We start from the raw sequence: 24,340 nt of genomic DNA on the forward strand, positions 1-24,340 counted from the left end.
AGCCGAGGCTGCGAATGGATCTTCGCACGACACCACGGAACTCTCAAGAAATATTGATCAAGTGATAGTGAGCGCATTGTATTTCCTTAGAAACCTGCCAATCAATACTATAGCCCGATTAAAATTACTTGACATTTGACACTTCACATGTTGGAGCTGGTTTCCTCCAATCAGAGCGCTCTAGGTCACGCCCAAAACCGCTCGCCGTTGCCAAACTGCCACAACAATTAATGAGTTCACTCCCAATTCCTTGTCCGGCTTCTCTTTCTTGATGTGCGTGAATCCCGAATCCTGTGACTGGCCATTATATTCACACATGATAACCACAACAAAAACGGCACAAACACACAACGATGCTACCGAAATACATAAGTTTCATACATAGTACTAACCAAACACTACTGGATCCTTCCACATAAGACGTGATTCAACATCACATACACTGTTATTATAATCACTGAAATCAGATTACATTAGATGAGCTTCGCATAACATTGCGTGATGCCGAATTTTTGGACGTTGGCAATTAGTCGTCGTGATTGGGGTCATTTGAGTCAGAAGACCAACAGCCTTTTTCAGTGTAAGGGTATAGCGTAGCATAGAAACCTGTGACTTGTGGGAGATCGTAGGTTCGAATCTTATCGAAATTTTTTGTTTTTGTAAATCTGATCAAGAGACTTTTATTATTTTATTCAATTGATTGGTTTAAATACATTTTTTTATTTCCAATACTTTGCCGCATCGTTTTCATAATTTTATTGACTTGTTTATTTGCTCTTTTTGCCGGCAGGAGTGGCCGAGCGGTTCTAGGCGCTACAGTCTGGAGTCGCGAGACCGCTACGGTCCCAGGTTCGACTCCTGCGTCGGGCATGGGCGTGTGTGTTGTTCTTAGGTTAGTTAGGTTTAAGTACTTCTAAGTTCTAGGGGACTGATGACCTCAGAAGTTAAGTCCCATAGTGCTCAGAGCCATTTGAACCATTTGCTCTTATTTTTCTTCCTATCATTCTATTTTCTTTTGGAATCTGCTTGTGTCGCCTATAATCTGCTACCATGTGTCAACCTGAACTGCTCATCGGTTGGTAACGGGGCATCCCGTGTAGCCAGTGTGAGGATAGTTTCAGGTAACCAATGAAGCGAGAAGCAGTTTGATTTGAACGCTGAAACTGAGTAGAGGTTAGCCTTAAATCCCGTGAGCAAAGCGCTCGTGATTTTAGTTCTACCGCAGCTCTGCGTTTTCTCGTACAGTTTGCACATTATGAGGTTGTGGTTAATTTAGGACATCAATTTAAATTCAGGGCTACGACATGCTGTCGTCTGCTGCAGTTCAGTCACTGGTCACTTAAAACGAACTGCCGACAGAGCAGCTACCATCTCCGCCATACCTGCCAGCCGCCACTTCCAACATTGATACATTAACAGCACCTGTGAAGTGGCAAACCGTGTACAATACTGGCCATTAAAATTGCTACACCACGAAGATGTGCTACAGACGCGAAATTTAACCGACAGGAAGAAGATGCTGTGATATGCAAATGATTAGCTTTTCAGAGCATTTACACAAGGTTGGCGCTCGTGGGGAGACCTACAACGTGCTGACATGAGGAAAGTTTCCAATCGATTTCTCATACACAAACAGCAGTTGACCGGCGTTGCCTGGTGAAACGTTGTTGTGTTGCCTCGTGTAAGGAGGAGAAACGCGTACCATCACATTTCCGACTTTGATAAAGGTCGGATTGTAGACTATCGCGATTGCGGTTTATCGTATCGCGACATTGCTGCTTGCGTTGGTCGAGATCCAATGACTGTTAGCACAATATGGAACTGGTGGGTTCACGCCGTCCTGGATCCCAACGGCCTCGTATCACTAGCAGTCGAAATGACAGGCATCTTATCGGCATGGCTGTAACGGATCGTGCAGTCACGTCTCAATCCCTGAGTCAACAGATGGGGACGTTTGCAAGACAACAACCATCTGCACGAACAGTTCGACGACGTTTGCAGCAGCATGGACTATCAGCTCGGAGACCGTGGCTGCGGTTACCCTTGACGCTGCATCACAGACAGGAGCGCCTGCGATGGTGTACTCAACGACGAACCTGGGTGCACGAATGGCAAAACATCATTTTTTCGGATGAATCCAGGTTCGCTTTACAGCATCATGATGGTCGCACCCGTGTTTGTCGACATCGCGGTGAACGCACATTGCAAACGTGTATTCGTCGTTGCCATACTGGCGTATCACCCGGCGTGATGGTATGGGGTGCCATTGGTTACACGTCTCGGTCACCTCATGTTCGCATTGACGGCGCTTTGAACAGTGGACGTTACATTTCAGATGTGTTACGATCCCTGGCTCTACCCTTCATTCGATCCCTAGGAAACCCTACCTTTCAGCAGGATAATGCACGACCGCACATTGCAGGTTCTGTACGGGCCTTTCTGGATACAGAAAAAGTTCGACTGCTGCCCTGGCCAGCACATTCTCCAGATCTCTCACCAATTGAAAACGTCTGGTCAGTGGTGGCCGAGCAACTGCTTCGTCACAATACGCCAGTCACTACTCTTGATGAACTGTGGTATCGTGTTGAAGCTGCATGGGCAACTGTACCTGTAGACGCCATCCAAGCTCTGTTTCACTCAATGCCCAGGCGTATCAAGGCCGTTATTACGGCGAGAGGTAGTTGTTCTGAATACTGATTTCTCAGGATCTATGCACCCAAATTGCGCGATAATTTAATCACAAGTCAGTTTTAGTATAATACATTTGTCCAATGAATAACCGTTTATCATCTGCATTTGTTCTTGGTGTAGCAATTTTAATGGCCAGTAGTGTATGTGTCAGCTATAACCTAGCGGAATCCGGCAGCAGATGTGGCAACACTGCAGCGGCAAAGTGACAGACGTCACGTATCAAGTAATTTTAATTGCACCACAGGTATTAAGCACAGGACAGCCCTCCACTTTTAAGGACACTTGAGTGTACGTTGATGTTACTGCTGTATTTTTCTTTTTTGGGGTGTATACACGACAGCGTTAGGTGACCAGGCTGAGAAAATGAGTTGAGATGAAATGAAACACGTACATACACTGCGCTGACAGTGTTGCTCCGCCGTACAGCTGACTCGCTGGTGTCACACGTGTGTCTGCGGCTGCCTGCAGCGCGGCGTAGCACTGAGACACACGCCCCGGGACTTGGCGCGTCTTTTTGTAGAAGCGGTCTGCCACGTGAGGCGTTGATGCACTCCGAGTCACGCAGGCTGTTATCTCATAACGACTGTGGGTTACACGATGCTTGATTTGCTCACATGGTGCAATATTACAGGATGCGAACTCGGGAAATTCCAGGCCATGTCAGAGGTGCCATTTTATTGGCGAATCCCTTCCGACGCATCTGCTCCCAAAATCAGCGTAGGATATCGCAAATTGCGCTGGTGTTCCACACTTTTGGAAACCGAAAGGTCGCACCTATGGTACAAACAAGGAAGTTAACCTGCTGAGATACGTTATCTGTTTCACGTGCACAGGGCATGAGTCTCGGGGCCTTTCTAAGGAATATGGGACAATCTCATTTGTGTTTGATGCTGCAGAACATGTAATCACGCCAGGTAGAATTCTCTAGAGAAAAGTGGATTCTTCTCAACCTGAACAATATACTTTCGCATCTTTGCGATGCTGAATTTTTAGTATGTGGGGCGCTCAACGGCGTGGTTATCAGCGCCCGTTCACATTCCCAATTTTTTCACTGTCCAGTCTCGCCATTTTCTTGAATGATGATGAAACGATGAGAACAACACATACACCCAGTCACTGGACATAAAGTCCCTGCCGACGCCGGTACTCGAACACAGGACCTCGTGATCCAGAGGCAGTAATACTGGCCACTCGACCACGAGCTGCAGACCTTTGCACAACTATGCATGCTTTACGTGGTGGTGTAGTTGCATTCAATCTAATCTTGAAATCAGCTAATTTATTGATTTTCCTACACGCAGTCCTTCAAGAAATCATTTTGACCCGTTGCCCCGTTGAAACAATATAGAGGTTCTCCATCCTTTCTTATATGTAAATCAGGATACATTCTAAAATATTGGGAAGGATGAGGGTTCAACTTTTTTTCCAATGTAACATTTTAACAGAAATAATTTTTTTAAGGTTCCATATCTCAGTTGGTAAAAATGGAACCTATATAGGATCACTTCGCTGTCCAGTTGTCTGTCTGTTTATCTGCTATCCAACATTTAAAAACTCTTTTCCTCAGAAACGGGACGACGTGTGAGGTTGAAATTTACTTCACATACTTAGGTCCATGGTTCTTTAGTAGTGTGAAAAGGTTAATTTTCTAAATCAATGCAATAAAAAGATACGGTCATTTATATCACGTATATTGATACTCGCAAACTCACTCACTAAAACCTATATGGCACCTCCCGTTGGCCTAGAATCATGAAATTTGACAAGAAGCAAAGTTTCATAGTACAATCAAAGAAAAACCCGAAATCTGTTTTTTTGTCATTTGTTACCGATTTCAAACCTGAAATTAAAACATTCTCTAGTATGAAGTTTTTACTTCATACTAGTTACTACCCACCTTCCACACGGAGTGCGTCCATATCTCACCACTGACTTCTAGAACCAGCTGCACGCAGTTGACGTCAACAAGTGTATGGGCCTGAAGATTACGTTGTTGAAACGTTGAAACTAGTTGCCAAAATGAAATCGACACCTTAAATACAGCTGGAGGAATTTCTTCATTTTTAATATACAGGGTGATTCAAAAAGAATACCACAACTTTAGGAATTTAAAACTCTGCAACGACAAAAGGCAGAGCTAAGCACTATCAGTCGGCGAATTAAGGGAGCTATAAAGTTTCATTTAGTTGTACATTTGTTCGCTTGAGGCGCTGTTGACTAGGCGTCAGCGTCAGTTGATGCTAAGATGGCGACAGCTCAACAGAAAGCTTTTTGTGTTATTGAGTACGGCAGACGTGAATCGACGACAGTTGTTCAGCGTGCATTTCGAACGAAGTATGGTGTTAAACCTCCTGATAGGTGGTGTATTAAACGTTGGTATAAACAGTTTACAGAGAATGGGTGTTTGTGCAAAAGGAAAACTTCTGGACGGCCGAGAACGAGTGATGAAAATGTAGCACGCATCCAGCAAGCATTTGTTCGCAGCCCATGAAAATCGACTCGCAGAGCTAGCAGAGAGCTGCAAATTCCACAATCAACTGTATGGAGAGTCCTACGAAAAAGGTTAGTTATGAAACCTTATCGTCTGAAATTGGTTCAACGCAGGCAGCCCGTGACAGAGCACTTCATCACTGGCCTCCAAGAAGCCCTGATCTTACCCCCTGCGATTTTTTCTTATGGGGGCATGTTAAGGATATGGTGTTTCGGCCACCTCTCCCAGCCACCATTGATGATTTGAAACGAGAAATAACAGCAGCTATCCAAACTGTTACGCCTGATATGCTACAGAGAGTGTGGAACGAGTTGGAGTATCGGGTTGATATTGCTCGAGTGTCTGGAGGGGGCCATATTGAACATCTCTGAACTTGTTTTTGAGTGAAAAAAAAACCTTTTTAAATACTATTTGTAATGATGTATAACAGAAGGTTATATTATGTTTCTTTCATTAAATACACATTTTTAAAGTTGTGGTATTCTTTTTGAATCACCCTGTAAATGTCAATAAAATGACATTAACGAAATTTGAAATAGTGATAGGTTACTTGATAAAAACTGGTGTGCATCGCCCACTCAAAAAGACCAAAAACTGATTTTATTTTGGCGTGTAAGCGACGTCAGCGCAGTAGCTAGGGTGGCGGCTTGGAGCAAGGACTGTAAGCGTCATGCGTTAGACCAGTGAGTTGTGAGGAGGTAGTGTTTAGCAGTGGTAGTGCGGCTGTAGTGGGTCACTTTGTCATGTCACAAATCACCATAGAGGAACATCTCTAAATAAAGTGCTCAAGAGATTCTGCAGAATGTTTTGAAGAAGAGAAAAGTATCTGGTAAGTCCGTCCTTCACTTGACTCCCGAACAAAAGCAACGACGGGCGGATGCTTTGTGCGTCATGATTGTTTCTAAAACGCGGACAGCTCTTTCTTTGGGAAAAAAGATACGAGTGATGAGACTTGGTGCCATCAACAGAACCTGCTGCCACGAAACCACAAAGTGCAGAAATTCACATGAAGCGTCAAAGCTCTGATGATATAACCGACACTGCAGACAATGTAACGTGTGAGTTGCGCAGTATCCCAGAGCACTATTTTTCTAACAGTTTGACATCACTGTATGAACGTTCTGTGCGTTGTACTCAAGTGAGGGTGGGGGGAAACATCTGAAGCATTAAACCCACCATCTTAACTGTCCTTTATCTTTCTATTCATACAATCTCGAAATTTTACGCATTGACTGTGTATAGTTTATTGTGTGTCAAAACTCTGATGATATAACCGACATAGAAGACAATGTGTGAGGGCTTTTCGGAAAGCAAGTGCCATTGTTGTTGTTGTTGTTGTGGTCTTCAGTCCTGAGACTGGTTTGATGCAGCTCTCCATGCTACTGTATCCTGTGCAAGCTGCTTCATCTCCCAGTACGTACTGCAGCCTAATCTTTCTGAATCTGCTTATTGTATTCACCTCTTGGCCTCCCTCTACGATTTTTACCCTCCACGCTGCCCTCCAATACTAAATTGGCGATCCCTTAATGCCTCACAACATGTCCTACCAACCGATCACTTCTTCTAGTCAAATTGTGCCCCAAACTCCTCTTCTCCTCAATTCTATTCAATACCTCCTCGTTAGTTATGTGATCTACCCATCTAATCTTCAGCATTTTTCTGTAGCAACACATTTCGAAAGCTACTATTCTCTTCTTGTCCAAACTACTTATCGTCCATGTTTCACTTCCATACATGCCTACACTTCATACAAATACTTTCATAAACGACTTCCTGACAGATAAATCTATACTCGATGTTAACAAATTTCTCTTCTTCAGAAATGCTTTCCTTGCCACTGCCAGTCTACATTTTATATCCTCTCTACTTCGACCATCATCAGTTATTTTACTCCCCAAATAGCAAAACTCCATTACTACTTTAAGTGTCTAATTTCCTAATGTAATTCCCTCAGCAACGCCCGAGTTAACTCGACTACATTCCATTATCCTCGTTTTGCTTTTGTTGATGTTCATCCTATATCCTCCTTTCAAGACACTGTCCATTCCGTTCAACTGCTTTTCCAAGTCCTATGCTGTCTCTGACAGAATTACAATGTCATCGGCGTACCTTAAAGTTTTAATTTCTTCTCCGTGGATTTTAATACCTACTCCGAATTTTTCTTTTGTTTCCTTTACTGCTTGCTCAATATACAGATTGAATAGCATCGGGGGGAGGGTACAACCCTGTCTCACTCCCTTCCCAACCACTGCTCCCCTTTCATGCCCCTCGACTCTTATAACTGCCATCTGGTTTCTGTACAAATTGTAAATAGCCTTTCGCTCCCTGTATTTTACCCCTGCCACCTTCAGAATTTGAAAGAGAGTATTCCAGTCAACATTGTCAAAAGCTTTCTCCAAGTCTACAAATGCTAGAAACGTAGGTTTGCCTTTCCTTAATCTTTCTTCTAAGATAAGCCGTAGGGTCAGTATTGCCTCACGTATTCCAACATTTCTACGGAATCCAGACTCATGTTCCCCGAGATCGGCTTTTACCACTTGTTCTATTTGTCTGTAAAGAATTGGCGTTAGTATTTGGCAGCCGTGGCTTATTAAACTGATAGTTCGGTAATTTTCACATCTGTCAACACCTGATTTCTTTGGGATAGGAATTATTATATTGTGCTTGAAGTCTGATGGTATTTCGTATGTCTCATACATTTTGCTCCCCAGATGGTAGAGTTTTGTCAGGACTGGCTCTCCCAAGGCTGTCAGTAGTTCTAATAGAATGTTGTCTACTCCCGGGGCCCTGTTTCGACTTTGATCTTTCAGTGCTCTGTCAAACTCTTCACGCAGTATCCCATCTGCCATTTCATCTTGGATCGGTCGGGAAATCGAAACAACGGTGAAAAACAAAATCGTTTGCTTTGCAACAGTCAGCTACAGCTCCCAGTTACTAGTCTACATAGTCTTCGCTGCTACTTAGCCATCTGTCTGCACTAACTTTCCAATACCCTCGTCATAGGAGGTAGCCTTCTGTGCCTTCCAACAATTTTCCACGCTGGACTGCTGCTCGTTGTCTGTGTCAAAAAGTTGTCTTTATAGCCAGCGGTTCATCAGAGCAGAAATGAAAATCGTAGGGAGCCAAGCCCGGGCTCTATGGTGGGCGATCAAACACTTCCAGATTGCCCCTGGAGTGTGCGGTCGAGAACTGTCACGGAGATACGTGACGTGGGGTTGTGTGAAATCAGGCGAAATCTCTCGGCAGGCTCTCATACTTGGCGAGATACACTATTTTCTAGGCATCTTTACGCGCCCACTATGCGCTCGGAACTGAGAAGAGGGACGTGACGCTATCTACGGGCATACTACAGACACTGCCCAACACATCTGTGAAAAGTTTCAGGAGTATTTTCACTGTGATTTCCATTTCACGGCTGATCGTCCCCTACTTTCCGAATGGCCTTCGTGTTTTTATTACTAAAAATCAGTACCATAACAATGATACATCGGCCGTGTAAGTAGAGCTATCTTGAACTTAAGCTACGAGAAGTATCAGGTCCTTCGTATATTTTTAATTTTAATCGGCACGATAGATACATGTTCGCACTTGTTTACTACAAAGAAAATTTATTGAGCTTTTCGCTTTTAATAAAAAGAAACACAAAGCTTCGGCTTATTCACACTGTTCCGCCGATACACGCATTGAGTGAACTTAGCGCGTTTCTTTCGTTCCTTGTTGTATCTTTGAGTGGTTCAGCCATTTCTCACCAATCATATTTCTTTTCCTTCTACATTTGCGCCGTGCATCTCTTGCAGCCGAGAAGCACTTATGATGTCTACATGATTCTGTCAGCGACATTACATGCTCTCCAGACCACTCCATAGATCTCGCAACTTTTGGCAACAAGGCTGCAGACGAAAGCTTTCCGTGCAGCTCGCGCCGAAACGGAGAAAACGCGAACTTCTTTGATGGTCTGTTAAAAGACCAACATATAGCGGAACACGAGGGAACACTAGCGAAAGCGAACCGAATACGTCAGAATGCAGTTATCTCGCATTTGCCAACCGTTTGAGACAATTCTCTTTGCTTCTGTTCGCTCTGTACAACGCCGGCCTGAGGTGTGCGTGGGTTGTAGCCGAGAGTGCCAACGGGTCATTCAGCGAAGCGGCGGAAGCACTGTAGATATGTCAGCCAAGTGATAGCGTGCACGCTGAATTTCCGTAGGTAACTGTCGCTCAACGTTCAGCTGATGCTAGATAGCGGTTAGTTACGATTGAAGTACAGCTACTCACAGAGATCCAATGTGGTCTGTAATTATTGTATGGCAGCGAAACTTGATAAATTCTCTAATGCGTTAATGTAGAACTGATTTAGGATGGAAAAAAATTAGTCCCAATTTTTGCCACCAGGAGCAATTGTGAATGCAAAAAAGATATATGGAAATGTTTCCATGTGTATTGGATGAGGAATGAGATGTGGGCAGAAAAGGTCAAATGGGTGAGAAAGGCATAATGTTGATTATATTATTTTTGTTGTTGTGGTGTGTCCTGTATTCATCTCTTGGTCTCCCTCTACGATTTTTACCCTCCACGTTGCCCTCCAATGCTAAATTTGTGATCCCTTGACGCCTCAGGACATATCCTACCAACCGATTCCTTCTTCTAGTCAAGTTGTGCCACAAGCTCCTCTTCTCCCCAATCCTATTCAATACCTCCTCATTAGTTACGTGATCTACCCACCTAATCTTAAACATTCTTCTGTAGCACCACATTTCGAAAGCTTCTATTCTCTTCTTGTCCAAACTATTTATTGTCCATGTTTCACTTCCATACATGGCTACACTCCATACAAATACTTTCAGAAACGTACCGAGCGAGGTGGCGCAGTGGTTAGACACTGGACTCGCATTCGGGAGGACGACGGTTCAATCCCGCGTCCGGCCATCCAGATTTAGGTTTTCCGTGATTTCCCTAAATCACTCCAGGCAAATGCCGGGATGGTTCCTTTCAAAGGGCACGGCCGACTTCCTTCCCTGTCCTTCCCTAATCCGATGAGACCGATCACCTCGCTGTCTGGTCTCCTTCCTCAAACCAACCAACTTTCAGAAACGACTTCCTGACATTTAAACCTATACTAGATGTTAACAAATTTCTCTTCTTCAGAAACGCTTTCCTTGCCATTGCCAGTCTACATTTTTTATCCTCTCTACTTCCACCATCACAGTTATTTTGCTCCCCAAATAGCAAAACACCTTTACTACTTTAAGTGACTCATTTCTTAATCTAATTCCCTCAGCATCACCCGACTTAATTCGACTACATTTCATTATCTTCGTTTTACTTTTGTTGATTTCCATCTTATATCCTCCTTTCAAGACACTGTCCATTCCGTTCAACTGCTCTTTCAAGTCCGTTGCTGTCTCTGACAGCCCGCATCTCGTGGTCGTGCGGTAGCGTTCTCGCTTCCCACGCCCGGGTTCCCGGGTTCGATTCCCGGCGGGTTCAGGGATTTTCTCTGCCTCGTGATGGCTGGGTGTTGTGTGCTGTCTTTAGGTTAGTTAGGTTTAAGTAGTTCTAAGTTCTAGGGAACTGATGACCATAGATGTGGAGTCCCATAGTGCTCAGAGCCATTTGAACCATTTTTTGTCTCTGACAGAATTACAATGTCATCGGCGAACCTCAAAGTTTTCATTTCTTCTCCCTGGATTTTAATACCTACTCCAAATTTTTCTTTTGTTTCCTTTACTGCTTGCTCAGTATACAGATTGAATAACATCGGAGAGAGGCTACAACCCTGTCTCACTCCCTTCCCAACCACTGCTTCCCTTTCATGCCCCTAGACTCTTATAACTGCCATCTGGTTACCCCTGCCACCTTCAGAATTTGAAAAAGAGTATTCCAGTCAACATTGTCAAAAGCTTTCTCAAAGTCTACAAATGCTGGAAACGTAGGTTTGCCTTCCCTTAATCTAGCTTCTAAGATAAGTCGTAAGGTCAATATTACCTCACGTGTTCCAACATTTCTACGGAATCCAAACTGATCTTCCCCGAGGTCGGCTTCTACCAGTTTTTCCATTCGTCTGTAAATAAGTCGCGTTAGTATTTTGCAGCTGTGGCTTATTAAACTGATAGTTCGGTAATTTTCACATCTGCTTTCTTTGGAATTGGAATTATTATATTTTTCTTGAAGTCTGAGGGTATTTCGCCTGTCTCGTACATCTTGCTCACCAGAAGGTAAGAGTTTTGTCAGGACTGGCTCTCCCAAGGTCGTCAGTAGTTCTAATGGAATGTTGTCTACTCCTGGGGCCTTGTTTCGACTCAGGTCTTTCAGTGCTCTGTCAAACTCTTCACGCAGTATCGTTTCTCCCATTTCATCTTCATCTACCTCCTCTTCCATTTCCATAATATTGTCCTCATGAACATCACCCTTGTATAGACCCTCTATATACTCCTTCCACCTTTCTGCTTTACCTTCTTTGCTTAGAACTGGGTTTCCATCTGAGCTCTTGATATTCATACAAGTGGCTCTCTTTTCTCCAAAGGTCTCTTTAATTTTCCTGTTGGCAGTATCTATCTTACCTCTAGTGAGATAAGCCTCCACATCCTTACATTTGTCCTCTAGCCATGCCTGCTTGCCATTTTGCACTTCCTGTCGATCTCATTTTTGACACGTTTGTATTCCTTTTTGCCTGCTTCACTTACTGCATTTTTGTATTTTCTCCTTTCATCAATTAAATGCAATATTTCTTCTGTTACCCAAGGATTTCTATTAGCCCTCGTCTTTTTAACTACTTTATCTTCTGCTGCCTTCACTACTTCATCCCTCAGAGCTACCCATTCGTCTTCTACTGTATTTCTTTCCCCCAATCTTGTCAATTGTTCTCTTATGCTGTCCCTGAAACTCTGTACAACCTCTGGTTTAGTCAGTTTATCCAGGTCCCATCTCCTTAAATTCCCACCGTTTTGCAATTTCTTTAGTTTTAATCTACAGTTCATAACCAATAGATTGTGGTCAGAGTCCACATCTGCCCCTGGAAATGTCCTACAATTTAAAACCTGGTTCCTAAATCTCTGTCTTACCATTATATAATCTATCTGATACCTTTTAGTATCTCCAGGATTCTTCCATGTATACAACCTTCTTTTATGATTCTTGAACCAAGTGTTAGGTATGATTAAGTTATGCTCTGTGCAAAATTCTACCAGACGGCTTCCTCTTTCATTTCTTAGCCCCAATCCATATTCACCTACTATGTTTCCTTCTCTCCCTTTTCCTACTGTCGAATTCCAGTCACCTACGACTATTAAATTTTCGTCTCCCTTCACTACCTGAATAATTTCTTTTATCTCATCATACATTTCTTCAATTTCTTCGTCATCTGCAGAGCTAGTTGGCATATAAAGTTGTACTACTGTAGTAGGCATGGGCTTTGTGTCTATCTTGGCCACTATAATACGTTCACTATGCTGTTTGTAGTAGCTTACCCGCACTCCTATTTTTTTTAATTCATTATTAAACCTACTCTTGCATTACCCCTATTTGATTTTGTATTTATAACCTGAAACACGTATGTATTCAGTAGCAGCGATGGCGAGGCATGACAGAATCTCTGACCAGAGAGTTATTTATTGTTGCTAGTCTGCGCTTGACCGCGCGTGAGTGCAGTAGTTGTACGTAGCGAGTCGCGAGAGCATGTAATTCAGTTGCGAGTTGGCAGTTGCGAGTCGGAGTTGTGTGTGAGGAGTCGGCGGGCGTCGACATGGGTCTCTGGTCAAGGTTCGGGACGAGGTATATTGTTAAATAAGGTAATGAAGCAGCATTGCGCACATCTGATAATGTAATGTATGTTAATTGTAATTAATTTGTTCAAGAAATGCCCCAATAATAATTTTGTTTTCAAAGCAATCGTTTTTAAGAAAAGAATTATTACAATTGAAACAATATTTCCTATGCTTTTCCTCCCAGAATTAATTTATCAGATTAATTATTGCACAGGGCCTAAGGTCAGCGCAGCTGCCCTTATAAAATTTATCAGGTTCACCTTAACGTTAATTTTGTGGGGACGTAACATTTTTGCAAATTTTTATTATCATTGAGTGTTATTACTGCGGGAAGCTAACATTTGGCACTATTTGCAATTCTATTCAATTCTTTTCATTTTGCATATTTTTCACGGGAGGTTACACTTAGCACGACGTCCTATTCACATTTAAATAATTTCATCTTTCATTTTTGCGGGGAGGTTACACTTGGCTCTATTCCCATTAACATTTAATTATTGTCATTACAACATTCTCCGGGGAGGTTACAAACCCTGTATTCACCTGACCAGAAGTCTTGTTCCTCCTGCCAGCGAACTTCACTAATTCCCACTATATCTAACTTTAACCTATTCATTTCCCTTTTTAAATTTTCTAACCTACCTGCCCGATTAAGGGATCTGACATTCCACGCTCCGATCCGTAGAATGCCAGTTTTCTTTCTCCTGATAACGACGTCCTCTTGAGTAGTCCCCGCCCGGTGATCCGAATGGGGGACTATTTTACCTCCGGAATATTTTACCCAAGAGGACACCATCATCATTTAACCATACAGTAAAGCTGCATGCCCTCGGGAAAAATTACGGCTGTAGTTTCCCCTTGCTTTCAGCCGTTCGCAGTACCACAACAGCAAGGCCGTTTTGGTTAGTGCTACAAGGCCAGATCAGTCAATCATCCAGACTGTTGCCCCTGCAACTACTGAAAAGGCTGCTGCCCCTATTCAGGAACCATACGTTTGTCTGGCCTCTCAACAGATACCCCTCCGTTGTGGTTGCACCTACGGTACGGCTATCTGCATCGTTGAGGCACGCAAGCCTCCCCACCAACGGCGAGGTCCGTGGTTCATGGGGGGGGATTATATTATTAAGCACCCCTTACCCAACTTGTTCACTGTGAGCAGCGGAGACGTGAACGAGATGCTGCATCTGCATACTCATATGATCAAGACTTGCTCACAGCAGTTCCAATGGCATGTAAAGTATTTTTTTTTTTATTTTTAACGTAGAAAAGCTTTTAATGCCTAGATCACAATCACAACTGAAATAGGATAACTAGTTTCGGTTGCTATCTGCAACCATCTTATGATCGTTCAAAATGAGAAAAAGCGCCGAATAAGCATTGGATAGCATCATTAGCTGTAGTCATGCAAATACCATGCATTCATAACTACCAAAACATTAACAGTACGCAGTTGAAGAACATCACCGCGAACAAGCCAGGTTGTAAATCGTAAGCTCGCAGGATGGCGGTAATACAGGAAAATGTCCAGGTGAATGAGTAAAAGTTGAATCAGAAGCTCATTATTTGCAGTAGTGTAGGAGGTATTATAGTGAGAACATTATATGAAACGGTTCCAAAAATTATCAGCTATTCCGTAACCTGACTTACAGAAAAATGATCCTGTGAGATTAGGGTCTGCAATCAGATTAGGGTCTGCAATCTGGCTTGCTCAGGGTGATGTTTTTAAACAACGTACTGTTAATGTTTTGGTATTTACGAATGCGTGTTATTGCATGGCAACACTAATGACGCTGTTCAATGCTTATCATCACATTTTGAACAATTTAAAGATGATTGCGAATAACAAACGAAAGTAGTTATCGTGTTTTAACTCTCGTAAGAAAATTGCCGTCTAGGCATTGAAAGTCTTGTTTTTTATTAAAAAATTATTCAATAAACCACATGTAGACCGCCGTCTCCTCCCTTACAGGTTTCATTAAATTCCAGTGGAATCCGAGCAGCGTGTTCCTTTATATCGTTCTTCAGATCGGACAGAGACCGATCGTGTCCCTGGTACATGCTTTTTAGATATTCGCAGAGACAAACGTGGATCACACCAGATGCTCTTTCAGGCCATGCATCTGGAAAGTCTCTGGAGATAACATGTGATGTGTTGGCAGAAGAGCCAACACCGTGTTGCTAGAGGAGGCCGAAATGCACGCGTTTAAGCTCATGCAGACTGGCGTGAGGTCTGGAACAAGGTAAAGTAATTATCCTATCAAGAAAAGAACGTAGTTGCTTGAATACTTAACTTTAATCCATAATTGGAGAACATCGCTCTTGATGATACATTAATTACAATCTCAATATAAACTGGTAATGGCGCCTTGCTAGGTCGTAGCAAATGACGTAGCTGAAGGGTATGCTAACTATAGTCTCGGCAAATGAGAGCGTATTTGTCATTGATCCATCTCTGGCAAAGTCTGCTGTACAACTGGGGAGAGTGCTAGGAAGTCTCTCTAGACCTGCCGTGTGGGCGGCGCTCGGTCTGCAATCACTGACAGTGGCGACACGCGGGTCCGACGTATACTACCGGACCGCGGCCGATTTAAAAGCTACCACCTAGCAAGTGTGGTGTCTGGCGGTGACACCACAACATGACCGTAGAGGGTTGCATTAAGCAGATCTTTGACTGAGCGAGCGACATGTGTTGCCCCATCTTGCACGAAATAGTAGTTTCCACACAGCTGCGCTCTTCCAAAGCAGGAATCCCGTGTTGTACAAAGAGGTATCACAGTAAACCTGACAGGCCCTCTGGGTGTCTTCTCTTCAACGGATAGAGAAAAAGGTGCTTGAGAATCCACAGCACAATGTCGTATCAAGGCGAGTCCGATGGCAGTTCTGTCTCTTCACTGTACCTGTATCGTAAAATGTGCCTCGTCGCTCCATAGAATATTGACTGACTACATCTCATGAACTTCGATCTGTGCCAGAAACCGTAGAGCAAATTCGGAACGTTGCTGCGGATTATGAAGTTTCAGTTCCCCCACCGCCTGGATCGTGTACAGGTACCAGTGTAAAACAGACCGTAAAATTTTCCATACTCGTGACACTGCCCGAGCGCTAGTACTACTCAGATGATGTGCGGCATGGTCAGTTGCACCAACAGCAACCACGTCAATAACTTCTGCTGGGATAGGACGCCTTCCTCTTCCAGGTGCCACACCAAGATCACCCGTATTTTACGACTTTATTGTCACCTTCATTATACCAAGAAATGACATTGGGCCTCTCCTAAGACCTTTCAGTCGGCGGTACTCTCTCAATGCAGCGCTGTAATTGCTGCCGTTCACATAAAGCAGTTTCACTAACAGAGCACGCTCGCTTTTCTCCATAGCCGTACTGTTCACTCACGTTACGGCTCGTCAGATGACACTGTGGATATTATACCGTAGCATAAACAGAGTACAGCGCCAGATTTCCACCTGGTGGCCACAGTTGGAAATAATTTGTTCTACAGCGTAAATCGCTGTCGCTTTACCATATCTACGAAGTATCGCTGCCATACGATAATTACGGCGCACACTGGACCTAAATGAGTAGCTGCACTTTAATTATAACAGCACGGTATTCAGCGCACGACAGCTCTGCATCTTTAAGAAAACTTGAGTGCACGGTGAAGCTGCTGCCATCTCTCTTTCTCGGGTGTAAACATGGCAGCGTTACCAACCAGAGTGGGAGAAAAGGTTGAGACGAAATAAAAGATATACGTACGTTGTGCTAGAGAGTGTTGCTGCTCTGGACAGCCAGCTCGCCGCTGCACGTTGTGTCTGCGGCCTTTCACACCGCGGCTCAGCACGGCACTGACCCACCGCACCGGCACTTTGCACGTCTTATAAAGCGGTCTGACACGCGTGGCCTTGAAGCGCGTCGAGTTACGCAAGCGATGACGCCCGCTCACTGGCTTCCCGCGCGCTGTTATCACAACAATACAACTCTCCTCCAGCACTGAAGGTACAGCCACATCTACATTGGCATACCGGTACACACTTCTCAAGCCACCATACGGTACGTGGCGGAGGGTTTCCTGCGCCACTACAAAGAATTAGTATCGACGGAATTTGAGGGACTCATACCAGTTGAATTAATAACAGGTGTTACAGATCCACTTTGGTACACAAAGCAGGCCTGAACACTACTGCAGAAGCAACGAAAAAAAGCATGAAAAATATAAAAGAACGCAAAATCTACAAGATTGGCTAAATTTTGCAGAAGTTCGAACTCAATGCGAGATGGTTTTAAGAGTTTCCACAACGAAACTCTGTCTCGAAATATGGCATAAAATCCAAAGAGATTCTGTTCGTACACTACTGGCCATTAAAATGCTACACCACGAAGATGACGTGCTACAGATGCGAAATTTAACCGACAGGAGAAGATACTGTGATATGCAAACGATTAGCTTTTCAGAGCATTCACACAAGGTTGGCGACGGTGGCGACACCTACAAGATGCTGACATGAGGAAAGTTTCCAACCGATTTGTCATACTCAAACAGCAGTTCACCGGCGTCGCATGGTGAAACGTTGTTGTGATGCCTCGTGTAAGGAGAAGAAATGCGTACCATCACGTTTCCGACGTTGATAAAGGTCAGATTGTAGGCTATCGCGATTGCGGTTTACCGTATCGCGACATTGCTGCTCGCGTTGGTCCAGATCCAATGACTGTTAGCAGAATATGAAATCTACGGGTTCAGGAGGGTAATACGGAACGCCATGCTGGATCCCAACGGCCTCGTATCACTAGCAGTCGAGATGACAGGCATCTTATTCGGATGGCTGTAACGCATCGTGCAGCCACGTCTCGATCCCTGAGTGAACAGATGGGGACGTTTGCAAGACAACAACAATCTGCACGAACAGTTCGACGACGTTTGCAGCAGCATGGAGTATCAGCTCAGAGACCATGGCTGCAGTTACCCTTGACGCTGCATCACAGACACGAGCGCCTGTGATGGTGTACTCAACGACGAACCTGGGTGCGCGAATGTCAAAACGTCATTTTTTCGGATGAATCTAGGTTCTGTTTACAGCACCACGATGGTCGCATCCGTGTTTGGCGACATCATGGTGAACGCACATTGGAAGCACTTATTCGTCATCGCCATACTGGCGTGTCACCCGGCGTGATGGTATGGGATGCCATTGGTTACACGTCTCGGTCACCTCTTGTTCGCATTGACGGCACTTTGAACAGTGGACGTCACATTTCAGATGTCTGGTACCGCGCGCCGCGGAATTTGAATCCGCGCCAGACGTCATGGACGTCGAAGACCCCTAGAGGTCTCTGCACCATCGCGCCGCAAGGTGTGGCGTCGCGCGCCTCCTAGCCCGCTTTTAGAGCGGGGGCAGCACAGTGGAATACGTCGTCCAAGCGGCCAATAGCGGCGCCCTCGATAGCGTACTTAAGTGCCTGCCTTTCGCTCAGCCAGTCTCTCCCGCATCCCCCGTATCCAATTTGGCCAACGTGCAACCCTCACCCCCTACCACACCCCGTCCTCTCCCCGTGAGCCTCAACCTCCTCGACGTCCGCCGACCTTCACCGCTGTGATCACGAAGCTTAGCCCCGTGATCATAGAGGCTGAGGTGTTGGCGGAAATCAACTCCCGGCCCGACATTGAAATGCGCTTGGCCCGTCACATCTTCAATGATGCCGGACCGACTTTTCTCATGTCGATCTTCACCGAATCCTCCTCCTCCATTGACCGCCTCCTCACCGAGGGAGCCCTCATCTACAATCGCCATCATAAGGTGGACCCCTCCCGTTCCCCAGTCCAATCCTAACGCTGCCAATGCTGCCTCACATACAACGAACACGTTACCTCTGCCTGCAAGAACCCCCCTACTTGTCCCCACTGCAAAGCTTCACAATTCCTCAAGAATTGCCCCAATCTCACCTCTCCCCCCTCCTGCAACACCTGTAATGAACCACATCCTACCTACTTCTCGAAGTGTAAAGTGAAACCACCTCCAGTCACCCCTGAGCTCACCGTCCCTGTCTGTCCTGTTGATGACCCCATCCACCCCAACAAGTCGCTCCACCCTCCACCTATTGCAGAGGACATCATCCATTTCATCACCATTGTGCTCCAAAACATCCACCGCTTCCAGTGCTCCCACACCCTTTCCCAAATCACCCTCGCTGCCCGTTCCATCTTCCATCTTACCGCCTATGCCACATACTCCCACAACCAGGCCCACTTCACCTTCACCCCCCTCACCACCCTCGCCTAACTCTCCCCTCCCATGGTACAACAACCCTACCATATCCTGTACCACAACATTCGCTCCCTGCCCACCCACACCTTCCGTCAGCACCGTGTGGATGCCTTCGTCCTAAACGAAACCTTCCTTCAACCTCGTATCTCCATCTTCACGGCTCCTTACACCCTTCACCGCACTGATAACCCATACCCTCTGGCGCATGGCGGAGTTGCTATAGGCCACCTCAAGCACCTCCCTGTCCAGCCCCAACCTCTCCTTAACAATCCTGCCGAGCATCTCACCCTCAGCCTCTTCTTCCCCACCCTTACCATCACCTGTGCCACCATTTATGTTCACCCTCACACCCCCATCCCGTGCGATTTCCTGGCCCACATTGACCGCACCTTCTCCACCTATGTGCTTGCCGCCGACCTCAATATCCTGCCGACCTCCAGTGGTGGCATCAGTTTCTCACCACCATCCAGGGAGACCTAGTTCTCCTGCATCAGCACACCCAACCCGAATCCAACACCACTCCCGATGTGGTCCTTGCCTCTCCCAACCTCCTTGGCCGCATCACTGCAGATGTCCTTGACCTCATTGGCAGTGACCATGCTCCTGTTCTCCTCACTATCTCGAATGGTCGCCATCCCTGCAACGTTCCTCGCCCCGACGTCCCTCCTAAACTTGTCCATGATTACTCCCGTGCCAACTGGGATGCCTACCGGGACTCCATTCACACCCAGGTTGACGGCCACGACCTTACCCTCCAATCTCCTGATGACATCTCTCGCACTTCTGCCTTCCTGCACCAGACCTTCTCTGACACCGTCGCCACCCATATCCCCACCAAAGCCATCCATCCTCACCGCCCCGCCCTGCCTCCACAGGCCGTCCTTCTCCTTCGAGAACCCCGACGCCTCTACCGCTCTTTTCTTCGCACTCGTGACCGGGATACACTTACCCGCCACCGGCAATTACAACGACACATCCACAACCTGCTTACTGCGAAGAAACGCCGTGCCTGGCGCCAGACATGTACACAACTCAACACCACGATCCCTATAAACTGTTCCAAGTATTGGTCTGCTTTCCACCGCCTTCCTGGGAACCGCCCCACCCCCCAGTACCCTCTCCTCCTTAATGACCATCCCTTTCCTGACAACCTCAGTAAGGCCAACCACTGTGCCTCTCACCTCTCCGATGTTTTTTCCATCCCAGATGATCCCCACTTTGATTATTCCCTCTTCCCTGATGTCATGGACCGTACGAATACCTCCATTCCTCCCCGTGCTCCTAGCTTCTGGTACTTGGGCCACACACCACCATCTGAAAACACTCCCATCACTACACAGGACATCAGCCTCACACTCCGCACTAAACGCAACACTGCTCCTGGCCACGACTGCATTACCTACCGTCACCTCAAACACTGCCCTCCCTCCTTCCTTTCAGTCCTTGCCACCCTCTACAATGTCATCCTTGCCACTGGCTTCTATCCCGACCTGTGGAAAACCTCCCGTATCCTGATGTTCTCCAAACCCAAGCCTCCATCTGATGCTTCTTCCTATCGTCCTATCTGTCTCACATCAGTGTTCAGCAAGCTCTTGGAATCCATCCTTTCCCGGCGCATCCATCACTACCTCTGCCAAAACCACCTCCTCCCCAACACCCAATGTGGCTGTCGACATTCCTTCTCTGCTGATGACCAACTCCTCCATCTCACTCACCTCCTCTTCCTCCAGCTTAACTCCCGTCGCTCCGTCATTTTTGTCTCCCTTGATCTCGAAAAGGCCTACGACTGTGTCTGGCATCCCAGTCTCCTGTTTAAACTCCAAACCTACGCCCTTCCTATCAACTACATCCGTCTGATGGCCTCCTTCCTCTCCCACCGCCCCTCCTATGTTACCATCCATAATGCCAATTCCCACACCTTCTACCCCTCTGCAGGTGTGCCCCAGGGCTCTGTCCTCTCCCCTCTCCTCTACCTCCTGTACACAGCAGATATGCCCCAACCCCCCCTCCAGTACACCTCTTGCAATATGCTGATGACACTGCATTCCTCGCCCTCGCTCCTACCCTCCAACGGTCCCAACGCCTTCTCAGAATCACCTTGACCTTTTTGCTGCATGGTGTATCCAGTGGCTCCTGAAAATCAATCCTTCCAGGACCCAGGCAATCACCGTAGGTCGTCCCACTCGCTCCTTGCGGCTCCTGGATTTCTCCCTTACTGTCTGCGCCCGTCCTGTCTGCCTCACCCCCACCCTCACCTACCTTGGCCTCACCATTGACCGTCACCTCACCTGGATCCCTCATCTCCGCTCCATCCAATCCAAAGCCCACAACCGCCTCTGACTCCTCAAACTCCTCTCTGGCCGGACATGGGGGTTGCACCCCTCTACCATCCTCCACACCTACAAATCCTTAATCTGTCCCATCCTCTGTTATGCCAGTCCTGCCTGGATATCTGCCCCCCCCCCCCCAAGTCCCACCAGATCCTTGAGCATCATGCACTCCGCCTCGCCTTCCATATACGCCTCCCGTCCCCCACGCGGATTCTCTATGACATCATTCCTTTCCCCCATCTGCTCCTATTCCTCGAACATATCCACATCCTCTACACCTCCTGCCGCCTTGATCCCCCTCACCCCCTGGTTGCTCCTCTCCTCTCCCATCCCCGCCCCCTGCCACGTCTTCACTGTTGTGTCCCCCCTAGCCTCCATCTGTACACCGTCTCCTTTCCCAAGGTGGCTTCCATCAACTCCCCCTCGTGGATGATGCCCTCTCTCCCTCCATTTATCCCTCCTATCAACTCTGATCCTCACTCCCCCTCCTTTCCTCTGTCCTTTTCCCGGGCTCCCTCTCCCCCCCTTCCATCCTCTTTTTTCCCCACCTCCCCTCTCTCTGCCCCCTTCTCTCCCCTGAGTCCTTTTGCATTTCCCTCCTCTGCCTCCTCTCATTCCCTCTCGCATCTGCCCTGCCCCTCCCCCCCTTTATTAGTCCTCTCCCTCCTTGGTTCCCCCCCTTTTCGTTTTTTTCCTCTCTCCTTGTACTTCCCCCTCCTCCAGGCCCCCCCCATCTGCCTTTGGCTCAGGAGTGTCATCTTTGTGCCGCCCTTTTCGTGCAGTGTTTTACAGTGAGTGTTCCGTATTGTGTTTTTTTGGGAAGTGTTGCGAACGGCCATCATACTGTCGCTGGGTGTGCTTTTTATCTCTTGCGAACAGAAACCAGACAGTCGCCGTGTTTTTTAATTGTGTGTGTACTATGTTACTTGTCTGATTCCTGTGTCTTTTATTAACATTGCCAACCCCTTTTGCTTTCTGTTTTCACTTTCCGCATTTTTCCGCCATTTTACACTTTATGTCACCGTTTTATCGCCTTTCTTGTTTCTTTTCTTCTTCCATTTTTTAAAATAAAAGTCTATAGGCTGTAGAGCAGCGTACTAAGCTGCTGCCAGCCCGCCCCCTTCGGGGGGGAATTGAAAATCAATAAAGGAAAAAAAAAACAGCTCAGCCAGTCAGTCTAATCTGGCTTTCGTCGGTTTACACCGCGCTTTGCGCTAGACTGCTTACTTCCTGGTTCGTGTACGAGTTTGTTCCCTTGTGACTCTGTTGTTCGGTCTTGTATTCGTTCTGTCCTACGTTGGTCGTGTCCGTCCTCTTCCGTTGTGTTGTTGTTCACGGGCCTCTCCGCGGGTCCCGCCCCGCCTTCCGTCGTTGCTACCCCGCGACCGTCCTGGTCGCAGTTACAACAAGATGTGTTACGACCAGTGCCTCTACCCTTCATTCGATCCCTGCGAAACCCTACATTTCAGCAGGATAATGCACGACCGCATGTTGCAGGTCCTGTACGGGCCTTTCTGGATGCAGAAAATGTTCGACTGCTGCCCTGGCCAGCACATTCTCCAGATCTCTCACTAATTGAAAACGTCTGGTCAATGGTGGCCGAGCAACTGGCTCGTCAGAATTCGCCAGTCAGTACTCTTGATGAAGTGCGGTATCGTGTTGAAGCTACATGGGTAGCTGTACCTGTACACGCCATCCAAGCTCTGTTTCACTCAATGCCCAGGAGTATCAAGGCCGTTATTACGGCCAGAGGTGGTTGTTCTGGGTACTGATTTCTGAGGATTTATAGACCCAAATTGCGCGAAAATGTAATCACATGTCAGTTCTAGTATAATATATTTGTCCAATGAATACCCGTTTATCATCTGCATTTCTTCTTGGTATAGCAATTGTAATGGCCAGTAGTGTGTGTAAAGAACAACATTGGCAAGACGCAATCAATACCTTCACTGCGCGATAACAATGGTGATGTTATTGATGACAGTCCCACTAAAGCAGTTACTGAACACGGTTTTCTGAAATTCTTTCACAAAAGACGAAATACATATTCCAGAATTCGAATCAAGAACAATTGCCAGCATGAGTAACTTAGAAGCGGTGCACCGAAGGAACATAAAACATTCAGCAAAGGCACGACTTCCTGTCTACATTGTATATCAGTCAGATTCGTTTCAGAGTAAGCGTTTACAATAGTTCCATACTTGGCAATCATATACAACGGCTCACTCGTAGAAACATCCGTACCCAAAGACTGGAAAGTTGCACAAGTCACACCAACACCCAAAAATTGAAATAAGAATAATCTACTGATTTACAGACTCGTATCACTAACGACGATTTGTAGTAAAATTTTGGAACATATAGTGTCTTCGAACATTACGAATCACCTCGAAGGACATGATTTATTTACAAACAGCCAACACAGATTCAGTCAATATCGTACTTGCGAAACAGGACTAGCTCTTTATTTTCTCACGAATGAATAACTGCTATCGACTGGGGACGTCAAATCGTTTCCATATTTTTGGATTTCCTGAAGACCCGTTACACTGTTCCTCACAAGCGACTTATGATTAAATTGTGTGCCTGTGAAGTTTCCTCTCAGTTGTGTGGCTGGATTCCTGATTTCCTGTCAGTAACGTCACAATTCGTAATAACTGACGGAAAGTCATCGAGTAAAACAGAAGTAATATGTAGCGTTCCCCAGGAAAGTGTTATGGGCCCTCTGTTGTTCCTGATTTACTTGAAAGATTTAGGAGACAATTTGCGCAGCCTTATTAGATTGCTTGCGGGTGATGCTGTTATTTAC

At 46.1% G+C, this 24,340-nt stretch overlaps 1 protein-coding gene across 1 annotated transcript in view; it reads right to left on the reverse strand.

Annotated features, from left to right (window-relative positions):
• LOC124789611 (UDP-glucosyltransferase 2-like) overlaps positions 1-16,807 on the reverse strand; it is a 93,197-nt gene extending 76,390 nt beyond the window's left edge. Inside the window, exon 1 of the mRNA XM_047257026.1 lies at positions 16,698-16,807. The gene's annotated coding sequence lies outside the window, so the exon portion shown is untranslated. The remainder of the gene's footprint in view (positions 1-16,697) is intronic.
• Between the last annotated feature and the right edge of the window lie 7,533 nt (positions 16,808-24,340).

Source organism: Schistocerca piceifrons, chromosome 3, assembly GCF_021461385.2.
Source record: "Schistocerca piceifrons isolate TAMUIC-IGC-003096 chromosome 3, iqSchPice1.1, whole genome shotgun sequence".
NCBI lineage: Eukaryota > Metazoa > Arthropoda > Insecta > Orthoptera > Acrididae > Schistocerca > Schistocerca piceifrons.